The sequence below is a fragment of the Oryzias melastigma genome, linkage group LG10 (genome assembly GCF_002922805.2).
Source record: "Oryzias melastigma strain HK-1 linkage group LG10, ASM292280v2, whole genome shotgun sequence".
Lineage (NCBI taxonomy): Eukaryota > Metazoa > Chordata > Actinopteri > Beloniformes > Adrianichthyidae > Oryzias > Oryzias melastigma.
This window is the reverse complement of record NC_050521.1, coordinates 9224182-9240946: the sequence shown is the minus strand read 5'-3', so window position 1 is coordinate 9240946 and position 16765 is coordinate 9224182.

The following is a 16765-nucleotide window of genomic DNA, read 5'->3' as shown; positions in this document are numbered from 1 at the left end:
CCCTAGCATGCCGGTACAAGAGATCCAATAAAAACAATAAACAACAGTACTCACCACTGTCTGAATCGGAGATGATTGCTTCGTTATTTTCCGGTTCATCCTCGTCTTCTGCGTCTTGTGATGACAGCACAGCTGCTCCCGCAGTCTGCCGCGCAGTTTGAAGTTCTGCTCTCCCAGCATGACATGGCTGTGGATCAGATCATCCTCAGATCCATGGCATGCATTGATGATTGGTGATCTTGAAGGATTTTCTGATCATTTCTGGGGTGATTTCTTGCCACGCTGAAGCTATCCACGTAACCAGCAAACGCAGAGCGGGCGCTTTTATATTCCCGCTGGATGTCCACTCTTTATCTTCGTCCCCGAGCATCCATGTGTCAAAAAAATCTCGAAGCTGATCTTTGAAGGGCTTGTTCCACACAAATTCAACAACAACAACCACCAGCCTGAAAGGCGCAGGTCTTCTTCTTCGTCTTCTTCTTCTTCTAATTCTAATTCTTCTTCTTCTTCTTCTTCTTCTAATTCTTCTTCTTCTTCTTCTTCTACTACTACTTCTTCTTCGTCTTTGTTTTCTTGCTTAAATGGCAGACGGCACTAGCTTCAGAGTGCAATTCCGCCATCTAGTGTTTAGGAGTATGAATTGGCCGGTCCGGCTACCATTAGAGACCGGCGTCTAATAACAACAGCACGTGTTACACCCGGCTTTTAATGGAGATCGGCGTCTATCAGAGACCGGCTACTATTGGAAGATATACGGTACTATACGTTTTTGTGATACATTTATTTTGTTTCTTAATACACAATAATACTCAATAGCAATAATATTCAAATTCTATTTTAATTGCTCAGATTTTTCTGCATTTATTTATACAAATTGGAATTTTTTAAAGGATTAGTTTAACCAAAGCCCCAGAAATCACAGCTGTGAGAATGACTAAACTTTTACTTACTTTTCTGCTGGACTGGATTAAAACCTCCTTTTTCCTAAAGCTTGTGGTTTTTTGATTCTTTTGTTTTTATATATCCTTAACTTTTACTGATATTTATATGGTTTTATACACTCTACGATAACAGTAAAATGTTGTTTTTTTCTGTGAATGTATTTCAGAGAAATCACACACCTCTGCTGCCTGATGGTTGGATGCATCAGGTGACATTTTCGCTCTCACTGCAGCCTCTGTCACGACGCGCTCGGCAGCGCCGCCCTGAAGTGCTGCGAGTGCAGCGCATCTCAGAAAAATGTTGACTGATGCCATTTATTGAATTTCCACGGCTCGCCTCAGGACACGTGGGGGGTGCTCAATTTTAGCCTGAGGAGGACGCGCCATTAAAGGAGATGAGTCCAAAAAGTGTCTCCTACAGAAATCATTACGGCTCTGCGGCGGCAGGACAGCGCTGGGGGAGAGTGGACACGTGCACAGGCAAATCCGCATGCCCCCCCATCACCCAGACCCAATTTACATGAGCTGAAGGGAGGTGACAGGTAGCAATCAGCCTGGGGAATAAGGTTAGAGGCTGACGCCCGCCTGCGTATTACCACCCGCCACCCACACCCACAGATTGCTTCTACCAGGCCACGACCTCCGACCCCACCACGCATCAACCAATTGCCCTTTAGTATAATTATGTGGAATAATCTTTTAGAGTTTGATTTGAGGGAGATAGGCAAGCAGCGCCACCTCTAATTTATTTTTTAGAGGCTGGGTGGGGGCCTTGTTAATAAACACTTTTTTGGAGCCGGGCCCGTCTGGCAGATATAAGTGAAATTCCCTCAGTACTGGAGGTCAGATTTATCTATTTCCCTGCGTCTGTCAGTCAGTCTGGTCCGGCGGCGGCGCGGGATTGGCTGAAGGTGAGGATCATCGGGAATGTCATTATCCCATCATGATGTTTTATTGATGACACCAATGAAAGTGGCCCTCTCACTTCTGTAAAATACCTTTGCTTTGTTTAGATTGTATTAAAATTTGATGAAGTGCAGAGCGCTCAGAGCAGACGGCACCCCGGCGCAGCAGCTCGGGGATTTTTACTGTTTCTTTGAAATCATTTAGACGTTTGCAGATGAATTCCACTCTGCTTTGAAACCTTTTTATTCACTGAAATAGAGAGATGCAGAAAATTATTCTTATTTTTAAAGCTTGGTGCTTTTCTGTAAAATGATTTTACAATCAAAGATCAACATTTGATGCACGGCATCGAATGAAACTCTCATTGGAAAACGTGTTTGCTGCATTTATGTGAAGCTAAAAGCCCTGAAAGAGCAGCTCTTTTACACTTCATGAACAACAAATTTAAGTCTTGAGGTGCTGGTGAACAGTAAAGTCCAGGTTGGTCAGTTGATGAAGAACTTTCCAAAAACTGTTGGGCTCTTGCATCCATGTAGGCTCCTCTTTAACCCTTGAACACGTTCACTATAAAAAGTTACACCCGCTGGGTAATTTATAAAATACCCAATAAAAAGTATTTCTCATAAAAAATAGATCGAGATATGACAACACATGATAAATTGGAGTAGTTTTCTTTTATTTTAAACTTGCTTTATGCAACAAAGTGGGAAAAGAGCTTATAGGAAGATCCTAAAACATGCTTAAAAATGACTGAAAAAGAAGGAATTTGAGAAGAAACATTTCCTAAAAACATAAATAATGATACTGTACACTTGGCCTTTGGTCCACTCATTCCTGGGACATGTGAGACTTCACCCAGGGACCCATGACAGTCCAAAAAATGCAACAAAATTAAAATACTGTACATCACCCGGCGATGGTGTTCTACGGTTAACCAGCTCTTCAAGCAACGTCCGTCACGTTCCTCCTCAGGTGCCTGATCTTAACCTTTGCCATTCAGAGGAGAAATCATGAACCTAACCCTCAACAGTGCTGCATCCATCTTGGTCCCACACAGTCACATCAGTGCTGAGCTGACCTTAATCATACAGTCCCATCAGAAAGTCGCTGACCCTCACCTCCCAGGAGGACGCTCCTCATTCTCGGCTCCAGCAGGACGTCCGGCCGCCCGTTTACTGCTGTAATAGAGGGAGGCTCCCGCTCAGCCACCCATTTCATTGTGCACATTCACAAACACACACACTGATACGGCAGCAGCAGGGGGTTAACATCAACATATGTTCCAGTCACAGACATAAAGGTTCAGGGTTTCACATCAGAACTCTGGATCTTTCCTTCACTTTGCAGAAGACTTTTGACGGACGCTCCCATCTCGGTGAGAGCCGCTCCGCTCCCATGCGCTCTGCAGTCTGTAAAGGGCAAAAAAGAAATCAATTCCACCCTGACAAATGTAAATAAGGTCTTAGCGGGGCAGCAGCGGCGCATCGACAGCATCAAGCGAGCAAATGTTCCACTCGCTTGCCTGTCATTTAACTACATCACTGGATCACTCTCCCATATTTTGCCCCGAGGACAAGCAATCCAGCATCACATCTGCGTACATATGAGGCGTGCCCCGCATGTGTGGGTATGTGCGAGCACTCGGGAGCGTGCGCGCGGCTCTCCTCTGTTTGCTTGTGCACAGCATCACTTTACATTTATTGAAATGAGCAGCCCTCCCTGGGGCTCCGCTGAGGAGCGAGGCCTGCAGCCATGCTAGCATCTATCGACTCCCCAGGATTAGAGCCATGCTGAGGCGGCCTCTCCCCTGTGGCTCTGGAGAGGTGACCCCCACAGAGACAGGGTTCAGGTGGGGGGGCAGGGTGAGCTCTCCTGGGCACAGATTAGGGGCTCTGTGGGACCTGAAGGTGCTCAAGAAGTTTGTTCAAACTAAGTTGAAGAGACACTTTTTCACTTCCTCTTTATCTGGTTTTTAATCTAGTTATGTAAACGAACACACAAAAATTATATATTTTATGTAAAAAACATGGTGTCTATAAATGGTGCAAATGTGTTTGAAGACGAGTTAGTTTAGCGATAATAAAGCGGTTTGTAAATTTGTTTTTTTTAGCACAGATTGAGATTAACATAATTCTATTTTTATTATGAGGCATTACAATTCCAAGTAATCTTTTGCTCACATATATACACCACTATTAGCACTAAAATAAAATAATTTGATTCAAAAATAAAATTATTTTATTGGAATAATTTATTGGATTTGAATTTTAAAATAAATTAATATTTTCTTGCTTTGATGTTGTTTTTGTTATATTTTTGTGGATCTGACACAAAAAAGTAACAGAAACACTAATTCTGTTGTAATTTGTTGCTTTATAGATCAACTACTATCAAGTTAGACAGCAAAAAAAAAAAAAAAAACAAACAAAAAACTTGCATTTGATCTGATCAGAACTGCTTTACATAACTATGGAAAATGAGGAAACTGGGGTAAGATAATATATATTTATGTGTTCCCACTCCTTTTCAAGCAGTCAATCAAACTTTACTTGACTTTAGTTAATAGTTATGAAAATGAATGAACCAAATGTGATATAAGTGTATTTTATTTTTTTTGTTTGTTTGTTTTCTATTTTCTAATCAATGTATTTCATTATTTTTGTAATGAGTTTGAAATGTTTGTGTGTTTTGTCCTTTATTTTTCACAATCTATGCTTGAAATAAACCAATCAAACAATTAGTCAAATATTTTTGTGCATTTCCATCCATATTTATCCAGGAATCTTCCACCAACTTATACTTCTACATTTCTAAAATGGCAATTGAAGTTCCACTCCAATCATCTTTTGATGTATTTGAAAAGTGTTCCTAGTGATCTTTTAAATATGATTATGAAGTAAAAAAAAAAAAATAAAATAAATTCAGGACATAGTTTCTGCAGAGCGGCAGGAGTTCATTAGAAATACACCTTTGAGTTGACATCTTTTTTTGTCACACCTACAAACTGCAGTGTTATTTTTTATCTGATTCACAACAAATTGAATAAAGTAAATAATAAGTAAATAAATGAAACTTTATCTTAATGCTCTTTATTTATGTCCTCCATCATCCGGAAAATGCCCTCAAAACATGCAAAAAAAACACAATTCAAAGTTGTATGATGGAGTAAAATGTCAATATTGTTTCTCTCATGCAGTACTGCTTTACTGCAGCTGTGGTGGGCGTGGCCGGCTGGATGACCCCGAGAAGAGCGTCCCAAGTGACTCTTCTCAGTTTATGGTGCTCTTCCTTTGACAGTAAAAAGTAATAACAAACACAGAAAAAAACCCTCTAATGTTAAATCTCAGTTTATGTGATGGTTACTGTAGTTTTATCACATCCATCCATCTTCTGAAGCTGCTGAATCTTTTTGGGGGTCACACAGCTACTGTTGGGTGAAGGGGGGTAGACATTGGGCCGCCAAACACTCCCGTAAAATTAAGAATGAACTCCCAGACAACATAAGAGGTGTTTTTTTTCCCCCTCTCCAATATTTAGGGACGGCTTCACTTCTAATATCACATCTCTTGAAAAGTTCAATACGTTTACAGCTCATGAGGATCATCCATCATGACCTTCTTTGTCCTGCAAATCAACTTTCTCCAAATTATAAGAAAATTTCACAGAATGATTCAAATCGAATCAAAAGTGTGACTAAGGATAGAAAACATGGAGGATTTAGAGTATTTATTTCAAAGAAAAGGCTCCCAGGAGCAAATTTCCATCATTATTTGATGATGAATGTGATAAATGTCCCGGTTCCTGTCCTGACTGGTTGTGATTTCTGTCAAATCAATGAGAGTAAATCAATGACGTCACTGAGAAATGTGTGATTATTGTGTTCACAGTTTAAAGACATTTCAGGAGAAGCTTCTTTGAGTTCACTAATCCCTCCTAAGGCTGCTAATTACATGAAGAAATGTACAGAAATCTATTTTCATCCACCACTGAAATGGCTGCATGTAGGTCTCAAAGTTCTGCCGAAACTTCCAGAAATCTTAATTGCTTCTTTTGTTTCCAGTGAGCTTTGCTGCCTTTGAAGCCAGACAGTTATCTTTGTAACTCATCAGTTTCCCAGCCGAAGCTGCGCTGAAGCGTGGCCTTCATCACTGTTATTACCATCACATCTGCAGCACAAATGAAAAATCACCAAACGGGCAGAGGCCCGGCCCGCCACGACGGCTAATCTGAGGAGGGAGAGGGGCCGGGCGAGGTTCAAAGAATGAACCCTTAAGTCCTGAAGTGGCTATCTTCCCACTGAGTGGAATCATCACCATCTTCATCATCACCACAAAAAGCCTCTCTTCTTGGGGAGTGAAGAGGCAAAAATAATTGGATTCTTTCCCACAAATAATGCCATCACCCCTGAGCTTAATTAAGTCGACAGACTGCAGTACCGAGGTCCGTTCTCCGAGAGGAGAGAAAAAGAAAACCAGCTGTTATTGCCCACCGGCCTTTATTAACAAGGCTGAGGGCTTGGAAAGGCCGCTCTCCCCTCCCTCCATCAGCTGTGGATCAGAGCAGCAGATCGTCTGTCCATCATCTACCTGCTCAACATCACAGACTAAATGATAGAGATGAGTAAAATGTTTTCTTCTGAAATCACAGAGAGAGGTTTCAGTGTTCAGTCATTCACAAACACTGAGAATGGTGTGGTGTGCTCTTCATCTTATGTTCCTCATCGCTCTGTCATCTTCTTCTGATTTGGTTTGTTCTTGATGTTTTTTCATGAGTTGATGTATTTGTTTTTACTATTTTGCACTAGTGCTGTGACAGACGATTATTTTAATTATCAAATATCACCGTTTATTTGCTCCAATTAGTCGACTAATCGGATCATACGCAAACTGGATGTAAAACACACATCTCAACCATCTTTAGCTTTAAACTAACTAAAAACTAGATATATAGCATTACCTGTGATAATGCTAGTGTGAATGCTGTAAGCTGAATTTGTCCGCTGAAGATGCTAGTGTTGATAGCCAAAACCGCTGAAGTCGATAGCTGAAAACGTTGAAGCTGATAACTGAAAACGTCAAAGCTGATAACTGAAAACGTTGAAGCTGATAGCTGAAAACGTTGAAGCTGATAACTGAAAACGTTGAAGCTGATAACTGAAAACGTTGAAGCTGATAGCTGAAAACGTTGAAGCTGATAGCAGAAAACGTTGAAGCTGATAACTGAAAACGTTGAAGCTGATAGCCAGCTAAAATATTAGTTAAATGCCAAATTTGCCTAAAAAAGTGAAAAAAAATCTAAGTTAGCCAAAACAGCTAGCATGCAGCTGACAAATGAGCTAAACTTTAGATTTGCCTGAAAAACAAAAAAGTCCTAAATTAGCCAAAAAAACCTAACATGCAGCTGAAATATTTGCTAAACTCCAAATTAGCCTAAAAAACAGAAAAAATCCTAAATTAGCCGAAATAGCTAGCATGCGGCTGAAATATTAGCTAAAGTCCAAATTTTGAATTTTTTTCAGCTGTTTTGATTAAGTAAAGCTTTTTTTATTATTATTCCAGGCTAATTTTGCATTTAGCTAACATTTTAGCATGCTATGAGCTTCAGTGATTTCAGCTCTCAGCTTCAGCCTTTTTTACTATTAATTTCAGCATCTTCAGCTAACAGCACTCGCATCTTTAGCAGCCAAATTCATATTACAGCATTCACAGAGGTCAAAAATACGCTTGGTGAGTCACAAGCTCTCTGTTTCGCTCCATTCTGGTGGATTCACTTGTCGACAAATAGATCCAACAAAAATCTGATCTCGATGACGAATTTGTCTGTCAAAGGATGAATCGTAATATGGTAGAACACTGTCCATAAAAAAGGTAAGACAGGGGAAAGGTGGGAAGTAGTGAACTTGTAGAAAACTGCTTTGTACCTGATAAAATACCCACTACCCACTCTACACACACACACTCACATCGAGTCTGCATGAAGAAATGTCATCAGCTCTGCATTTCTAAATTTAGGCACAGGCTGAGATGTTGATGAGTTTGAATATTTTTTTTTTTACCAATTCATGAAAAATCGTTACATCCTTATGTGTTCTTCATTTGGTGTTTTCTTCATCACAGATAAGTGTGCTCATCATCACAGATTGTAAATGATAAGTGGCAGATACTTGTATAGCGCTCTTCTACCATCCTTAAAGACGCTTTGGTGCATTTTTCATCATGACCACCTTGCTGTAAGCTGAATTTGGCTGAAGATGATAGCTGAAATCACTGAAACAAAAAGCTAAAAACGCTGAAGCTGATAGCCAGCTAAAATATTATATTTAATCAGCCTAAAAACTAAAAAAAAAAAAACTTAGGTTAGCCAAAACAGCTAGCATGTAGCTGAAATATTAGCTATCTTTTATTTATTTGCTTGAAGAGGCTCTAAAACATTATATTCCTCATCCTTTGGTCACTGAATTTCACAAATTATTCAAATTTAATTGGTGTCAATGCTTGTCAGAGGATTACTGATTTGTTTGTAGCTCAACATAAGACAGTTGTTTATTATGATTGTGTTCAAGTTGAAAAATAAATGGGGATATATTTTCCCCCAAATTTGTGTTCTTCCATATAATGTGAGGTATTAGCAACAATTTTATCACAGTATCGCGATATCATTGATATTGTGAGCCATGTATCATGTATCACATCGTATGGGGGGAGCCCAGCCCTATTGGACATGTTGTCTAAGTGAACTTTGAAATCCTTAGCATCTCTTGGTATTGGGAGGTTGCCATTTTGCCCCCCCCACCTCCTCCTTTATCTATTGTTGCTTCCGTCCTGTCTGTATATCCCACAGGAGACTCCTCATTTTAATATAAATAGGAGGCTTCATCATGCAGTGGCACAAACTTACCCATGCTGCATCACTCTGCTGGCATTAGCAGCAGAGGCAGGAGATGGACGAAGCAGCAGGGAAACCAGCAACTTCGTTACAGTTTAACAGGAAGACGTGGTTTGCTTTTTGTTGTTTTTTTTCCCCTGGAGGACGGACAAATACAACATAAAAGAGAGAAATGAGAAGTTCTGCTCTGGTGGCTGAAGAGAGACTGATTGAAGCAGGAATCACTCCTCTTCTGAAGTGGGCCAGAGGTGATGGGTGAACTGCAGCTCTGCTGAAAGTTTTCTCCTTTTCCGTGATAACCAGTGGGCTCCTGAGTGAGGCTCTAATCAGATGTGCACAGCTGTATCAGAACTGCCAGGGGGATCATTGACAGAGATCCGTGCACCAGGATTCTCCCCTTTCCTCTGTAGTGGTAAAAAGGCCTGAGGGGCCGGCAGGGCGGGGACACCGCCCCGGGTGCTGACGGCTGGCAGCTTCTCTCCAGAGAAGCGGCGGCTTGTGCAGCGATCGGTGCACGACTAAAGCCGCCGTCGCTCACTAATTGTGCTTCTCGCCGGCCCAGCTTCCATCGTGGCTAACAAGAAAGCACTCCAGGTCTTCATTTTGCTCTCCCCGAGGGGGGGTGGGTCTGGGGTGCAGCTGCTGTCCTCACCCCTCTCCCAATCAGCACTTCAAAAAGCGACCCCAATTCATTTGATGCCCCTCCCTCTTGCTGCTGCTTCAGCAGGAGAGGCTGAGCACAGAAAAGTTCCAGGTTGGTGGAGACGCAGCGGTGAATACTGAGCGGCAGCTTTAGCTCTCTGGATTTAGCGGGATATTTATTCTTTTATATTCAGACAAAAGAGACACACATGCTTTCTGTGCCGCCGAGTCACTCCGCAGATCAGCAAGAAGCAAAATCATTAAGCTCCATTATGAAGATTTGTTTGAAGCTGCCTGTAAGCTGGCATAAACAATATTTCTGCAGCTGAGTGAGAATCATCCAGCAGTGGAGTCTGTCTTCATCAGCCCAGCCCTCCTGTCTGAAGAAGTCACAGATTACATGTCATGCATACAAAGAGAATCACTGAACTGAATTCACTCTGCAGGCCATCTAAGCAAACAACTTTGTTGATGACAGCCTTCACATGTCTTCCCTCTCCATCCTCTTCCTCCTCTTCCTCCTCTTGCCCTTTTTTATTACATACAGATATTTAATATGAGGCAGCAGCTCATGTCCTCGGTGACAGCAGCTCCTTTGTTTATTAAGAGCCCACTTTAGCATATGATTTGATTAGATTCTTAATTACAGAAAATTACCATAGTGCCACAAAAACACACCAACGTCCTCCAGGAAATAAGAGGATATTAAAGGACTTAATTCAGGAGTCTCTCACCACTCTGTGCTTCTGTTCATCTCTCACTTTTAGCGTCAGACGTAGCGTCACTTTAGCAAAGCGGGGGTCACACACCCCTTTAGAAAAAGTTTAGAAATGACAATCATTATTTACTGTCAAGTAGAAATATTTTTTTCTTTTTTTCTGTTTGAATGTATGGACTCAAATGAAAAAACATGAACTCAGATTCTTTCATTTTCAGTGATTTTGCTGTGATAGTAAAACCAGACCGGTATTTGTCGAGGGGAGATGAGTGATCTGAATCAGGATAGGCAAAATGAAGGTCCAGGATGTGAGAGGAGCAGATGATGGCGTGGTAGCATGACCCAGATCAGCACAGAGAAGGCAACAAACTGGTGATAAATGCTGGGGCAGGCCCGTCTTAATAGTGGTCTGACGCAGAAGTGCTGAGTGCCGACAGCTGAGTCCAATCCGGAGGTGGATCAGGAGAGCGGGTGGACCATAACACAATAATTCCTTCAAGTTAACAATGTGTACTTTTTAGTTTTAAACTGTTCTCAAATGAAAGATTTTCAAACGTACAATATATTGTTTTGTCATTTTTGTAATGTTCTTTTTTTTCTTTTTTCAAGTTTTCCATTTGGTTTTTCATTTACTCTAGACCACATGTGACAAAGTCGAGGCCCGGGGGCCGGATCCGGCCCTCCAGGTAATTCTGTCCGGCCCTCCAGATCATTTTATTTTATTGGTATTAATGGCCCGATGTTATCTTGTATAATTTGACAAAATATATTTTTATGGAGAGTAAAATATTGAAGTTATTTAAGGTTGATTTATTCTGGAATAATATTCCTGCCTTTTAATTATTCATATTTATGTTAAAAAAATTACAGTTTTAAAGTTTTAAAATGTAGTTTTAGAGTGTTCAATAAGTGTTTATCCTGTTTGGCTCACGACCTAAGTTGTGTTTTGGATTCTGGCCCCTTGTGCGATTGAGTTTGACACTCCTGTTCTAAGCTGATCCTTAATTGACCCCGTACTCTTAGTTCTGTCCACAGTCATGATCACACCTGGAAAAGGTAACTATCCTTCAGCTGTTCAGTTGATAACATTATCTACTTTCACCTCCTGTTCTCCTCTCATCACTTTTTAACAGTTTTAAAGTGATAAATTCAGGGCTGAATCAGTTTGGCTGAAGTTTTGCTTGAAAATAAAGGTTTATTTAGAAATCCTCTTTTATACAGTTTTGTGCCAAAGTTGCAGAGAATTAAAACTTTTAGTAAATTACAACGGGGATAAACTCAGCTCATCATTTTCATCACAGCTGAAGAATTTATAGAATGAGTTAGATCAAAACTACACAATAAGTTTATAAAGGAAATGACAAAAAAGGAGAAAGGCAAAGAAACAAACAAAGGATATAATCATCTTTGAGATTTTTTGTTTTAGCTGCTCATTTCATGACACTTCAGCGGTCTAATGGACACTAAAACCGGTAGTAAAAGAAAACGTTATCAATTCCCCCAATTTATGTAAACACTTTACACATTAAACAAATAATCTGTATTCACATAAACATAAAGGAATTTAACGTCACAGAATCAAGATTGTCCTTATATTGTTCCATTAGTTTCTCATTTTGCTTTCTCCTGCTTTTTTGCTGAAACAGTTTTTGGAATTTATTATGAAGATTTTTTTGCTTTAAAAATGATTTATATAGTATGATATATTATTAAAACCTTTAGTAATTTTGATCTATTTATCTAAACATTTGTCTATTTCTTCTTGACATAACACCTAAGCTACAGTAGAGAGTTTGGATCACATCTTTGAGGCACAAATTAGTTTATGTAAAAGGAACTTCCGGTCTCATTTCTTACTAATCAAAAAGCGTTTTTCTGTTCCTGCACCAAACGAACAGACTGACGATGACATTTGTGAGAAACAACATTTCTGTTGTTATGTTGTAAAAACATAAAGAGTGAAGGCTGAAGCTGTTCAGTTATTTCTGAGCCGATCAATAAACTGGTTAAAAAAAGTCAATAAACATATGCGTAAATTGATTCTATCTGCTTATTATCATATAAAACAGCCTGGTAAATATGCAACTAATTACTGATGACACTCCAATATCCGATAAACTGCAGAAGTAATGTGTGGGATTTGATATTCATCATGTTATTAGTAAGCACAGACATCATGGGAAATTTGTTTGTCCTCCTTTCCTCTTTTAGAAATGGTCATGTGACCCCAATCAATTTGTGTCTGTCTGTAAATACAGGTCTGTCCTCTCAGCGCTTCAAACTGAATAGATCTTAAATTAAAAAAGAACTCTGTGAGCCATTTTTTTTGTTTAAAATGTCTTTTGAAATAAAACTTAACTAGAAATTCAAAAGTCTTCAGTCATTTGAGGCCTTTGATGCTCGTTGCTGAATTTGTCCTGAAGGCACCACTGATATAAAAAACTAAAGTTTGTTTTCAAATGAGGTCAGGACCCGAGTGTTAAAGGAGCCTGATGTGTTAAAACAGAGACCCGTTAACCCAGGGGTGTCAAACTCAATCGCACAAGGGGCCAAAATCCAAAACACACCTGAGATCACGGACCGAGCAGGATAAACATTTATTGGACACTCTAAAACTACATTTTAAAATTTTAAAACTATAATTTTTCAAAATAATTATAAACTAGATGCACAGCATTACCTGTGATAATGATAGTGTGAATGTTGTAAGCTGAATTTGGCTGCTGAAGATGCTGAAATTGATAGCTAGCTAAAATATTAGCTAAAGGCCAAATTAGCCTAAAAAAATAAAATTTAAAAAACTTAGGTTAGCCAAAACTGTTAGCATGTTACTGAAAGAGTAGCTAAACTCCAAGACAGCCTAAAAATCTGAAAAAAACCCTTAATTACCCAAAACAGCTAGCATTTAAATATTAACTTAATTCCAAAATTGCATGAAAACTGAAAAAATGCCTGAATTATCAAAAACAGCTAGCATGTAGCTGAAACACTAGCTTTTTTTCTGGCATCCTTCTGTCTCTAGAGACAATGGAGTCTGCACCCTTCCTGTGTTTTTTAATTTGTGGAGCTGCAACGTCGGCTGTGGCTGAATAGGCCAATGCGGGAGATGCAATTCCTACCACACTTGCTGCAATTGTAGCCACTGGTAGGAGCCGTTTGGGGAACAGTCGCAGACTGAGTCCTTTGCTGTTTGCGACTCTTCCTTTCCACACGCCGGATCTCTCTCTTCTCCTCGGCCTGCTTGACGCCAGTTTTGACATTTGCACGCCAGCTAGAGCGGTCGGAGGTTGCTATCTCGAGATCTGCTGGGTTGATGCTGCATAACTTCAGATCCCTCTTGCAGACATCCTTGTAGCGCAGGACAGGTCGTCCGGTTGGCCGTGTCCCAGTGGTTAGCTCGCCGTAAAGGATGTCCTTTGGAATGCGGCCATCATCCATCCTGCATGAATGTCCGAGCCAGCGCAGGCGCCTCTGGGAGAGGATGGTGAACATGCTTAACATCCCTGCCTGGGCCAACACGGCTGTGTTGGTGATGTGGTCCTGCCAGGTAATGCCGAGGAGTCGTCTGAGGTTGCGCATGTGAAAGGCGTTCAATCTTCGCTCTTGGTGAGTGTAAAGGGTCCAAGCCTCGCTGCCATACAGAAGGGTGCTCAGCACGCACGCCTGGTACACCTTCATCTTTGTGTTGAGGGTCAACATGAGATTGTCCCACACACGCTTCGCTAGGCGGGCCATTGCAGTAGCTGCTTTGCCTATCCTCGTGTTGATCTCGGCATCAAGGGATAGATTGCTGGAGATAGTGGAGCCGAGGTATGTGAACTTGTCCACCACCTCCAGGGTGTGATCGCCGATGGTGATTTTGGGAGTGGTGCTGAAACACTAGCTAAACTCCAAAATAGTCTAAAAAATCTTAGTAAATGCTAAAATAGTCCAAAAAGTTAGCAGAATGCCAATTTTTATAACTGTAAAACTGTAACTTTTCAACATAATAATGAATATTAAAAAAGCAGGATTATTATTAGGGAATAAATCAACTTAAACCTTGAATAACTTTCAATATTTTGCTTTCGATGAAAAATATATTTTGTCAAAATTATACAAGTTAGAAATAATTGCAAGAAAACAACGAACCATTAATAATAATAAATTAAAATGGAGGGCCGGATAGAATTACCCGGAGGGCCGGCTCCGGCCCCTGAGCCTTGACTTTGACACATGTATGTTAACCCTTGCTGCGTCAGGCAGGATCCATGGAGGCTCCTGTCACCCTGCTGTCCCTTTTGGCTGTCAGACCGTCAGCATGGTGACAGCCGTGCCAGCATGCCGTCCTGCTGTCTCTTCCAACCCTGATTCCTACAGCCATGCAGATTTTCTCGTTAATCCCCCCTCTTGCTCGCGTCTCAATCCCGTTGGACTTTGATACTCTGATCTGGAGAGCAGACTGGATTCCCGCTCGGTCCGGTATCACCGGGTTGCTCGTCTCCTTCCTCCAGAGCTCTAACAAGATGAGCTGCCTTCCATTTGGGCCCTTAATGCCACTCTGGGCCTCATTTGCAGATCTGTGATGAGCTGCAGTGAAGTGGCAGCCCGGACTCAAACCTGCTTGTTGATCTTGAGATTATCGGGCCACAACAGGTTTCCCCCCTAATCCCGGCGAGGCCTGGATGGAGAAGCAGAGACGTCTTCCTGTGCCTGTGCGCCTCTGCCGCTCCGTAACCGCTGTCGTCCGCGGGAGCAGGCAGCTGCTGGCACCGCCGCGCCACTAAGCAGGTTTTAAGACGGGTCCCAGTCGAGCCTTCTCTCACACAAGCAGGAGGCAGAGCCCCGGATCCAGACCTTTTTAAGTGATCATCCTTGTATCATAACAGATTAAGGGCTGCTGCTGCTCGGGATTAGGCCTAATCTAACCTTTATCCGCTCCCATCTCCACCTGAAACTTACAGCGACCAAGAAGTCAATCGCCGAGCCCGTGATATACAGCGACACTGATCTTCTTTTAAAGCTCTAATTATCAGGATTAAGAAAAACACTTTTGAGTAATTATTTTCACGTCAGATAAACATTAGGCTTGCATGGATTTAGCTGAGATTTCGCCCAACAAGAAGCAGAGATCTAAGCAGGCTTACGAGCTCCAGACGGGCAGATGGAGATCCTTTCTAATCAGGAATAACCAACAAACAGTTGCCGCCCAAAGTCTTCTTGTTGTGATTCTCCTCAGCAGATTTTCCCTCCCTCTGTTTTGAATTCATGCAGTGACTCCTGACACTCACATTTTAGTGTTACATTTGGAGAAATCATTGCAGAGGGGAAGGAGTCCAAGCACCAGTGAAGAAGACCTTCTGCCTGACATTATATATTATTTCAATCGCACACAATTACAAACTGAAATCACATCACAGCAGCAAACTGAGCCCCAGATAACCTTTTAAAGGGACTATTCCTCGGGGGGCTGACCTCTGACCCCAGCTCTGCCTGCAATCTTCCCCAGGATGACTGGGCCATGGAAGAGGAGGTGACATGCAGAAATCCCCCTTTCCCCCCAAACACACACCTTTCTCTTTTCCTCAGAAATGATGTTTATTTTTCTGGTTATTATTTTATTAAAAACATTTCTGTCTTCTCTTTTTGTTGGAGCGTTAGCTAACAGTGGGAAGCTTTGAGCTGCACTTCTTCATATTTTTAGGGAGAAAATGCTTCTGCAATCTCACTCAGACTCTGAAAAATGAAAACTGTGCTCCGTTAGTATTGTATTATTCACCAAAAATGAGAAGAAATCTGTGAATCTCTAAGAGCAGCAACAGGCAGAGATTTCCTGCATGAATATGTCTGTGACTTTGGGGGGGGTTGGGTGTGTTCTGCAGCGAGCTTCAGTCAGACTAACGTGAACTGAAACGCCATGTTTGAGATCCTGTTCTGTCACTGATTTAGACGAACCCTTTGATTCTTTTAGACATGGAGATTCTATGTGCTTCACAAGAACGGCAAGAAAAACATTCAACTGAGCCTAAATGAAATCATTCAAGATTATTATAATCTCATTCAAACCAGATTATTCCAAACTAAGTCTCTTAACTACACTTCATTAATGGATTACATGAGAGGGTTTTCTGTGTAGCTAGCTTTGAAATGTTGAATGTGTGCCGAACAAGCAAAGGGTGACTGTGGAGAGAACACCTTTTCTATTACTTTAAGTCCCTCTCCAATGAAAATCCTGTTTTTAGAGTTTTTAACATCTCCGTGTGTCATTTTCCTTATGAAAGAGAATAATTTAGTTTTTACATTTCTGAGTATTTCTCCTTTTGAATCAATCAAACTGTCTTGGACAGACTCTGTTTGAATGAATGATCTTCTTTCCATCAACAGCTCTGCTGCACATGCACTAAACCCTCATCTGTTCCTAGTGTCTAGTTCAGGTTCTGGAGAAGAGAAGATGGTATCTTCACATTGACTGCAGTCAAATGAGCCGCCGTTCACATTTCTGTGGTCAAATCAGCATCACTGGATTTTTGGTGTGAGTTTCATCCAATACTTACGGTAGCAGGACTGAGAACGCTGGAAAATCTCCACCAGACTCCACGGAGCTTCTTGATGTGACCACGGAAATGTGAACGGCGGCTCATTTGACCGCAGTTGGAAAGGATTGTAAATCAATGAAAGAGCATTTTGATGTTAG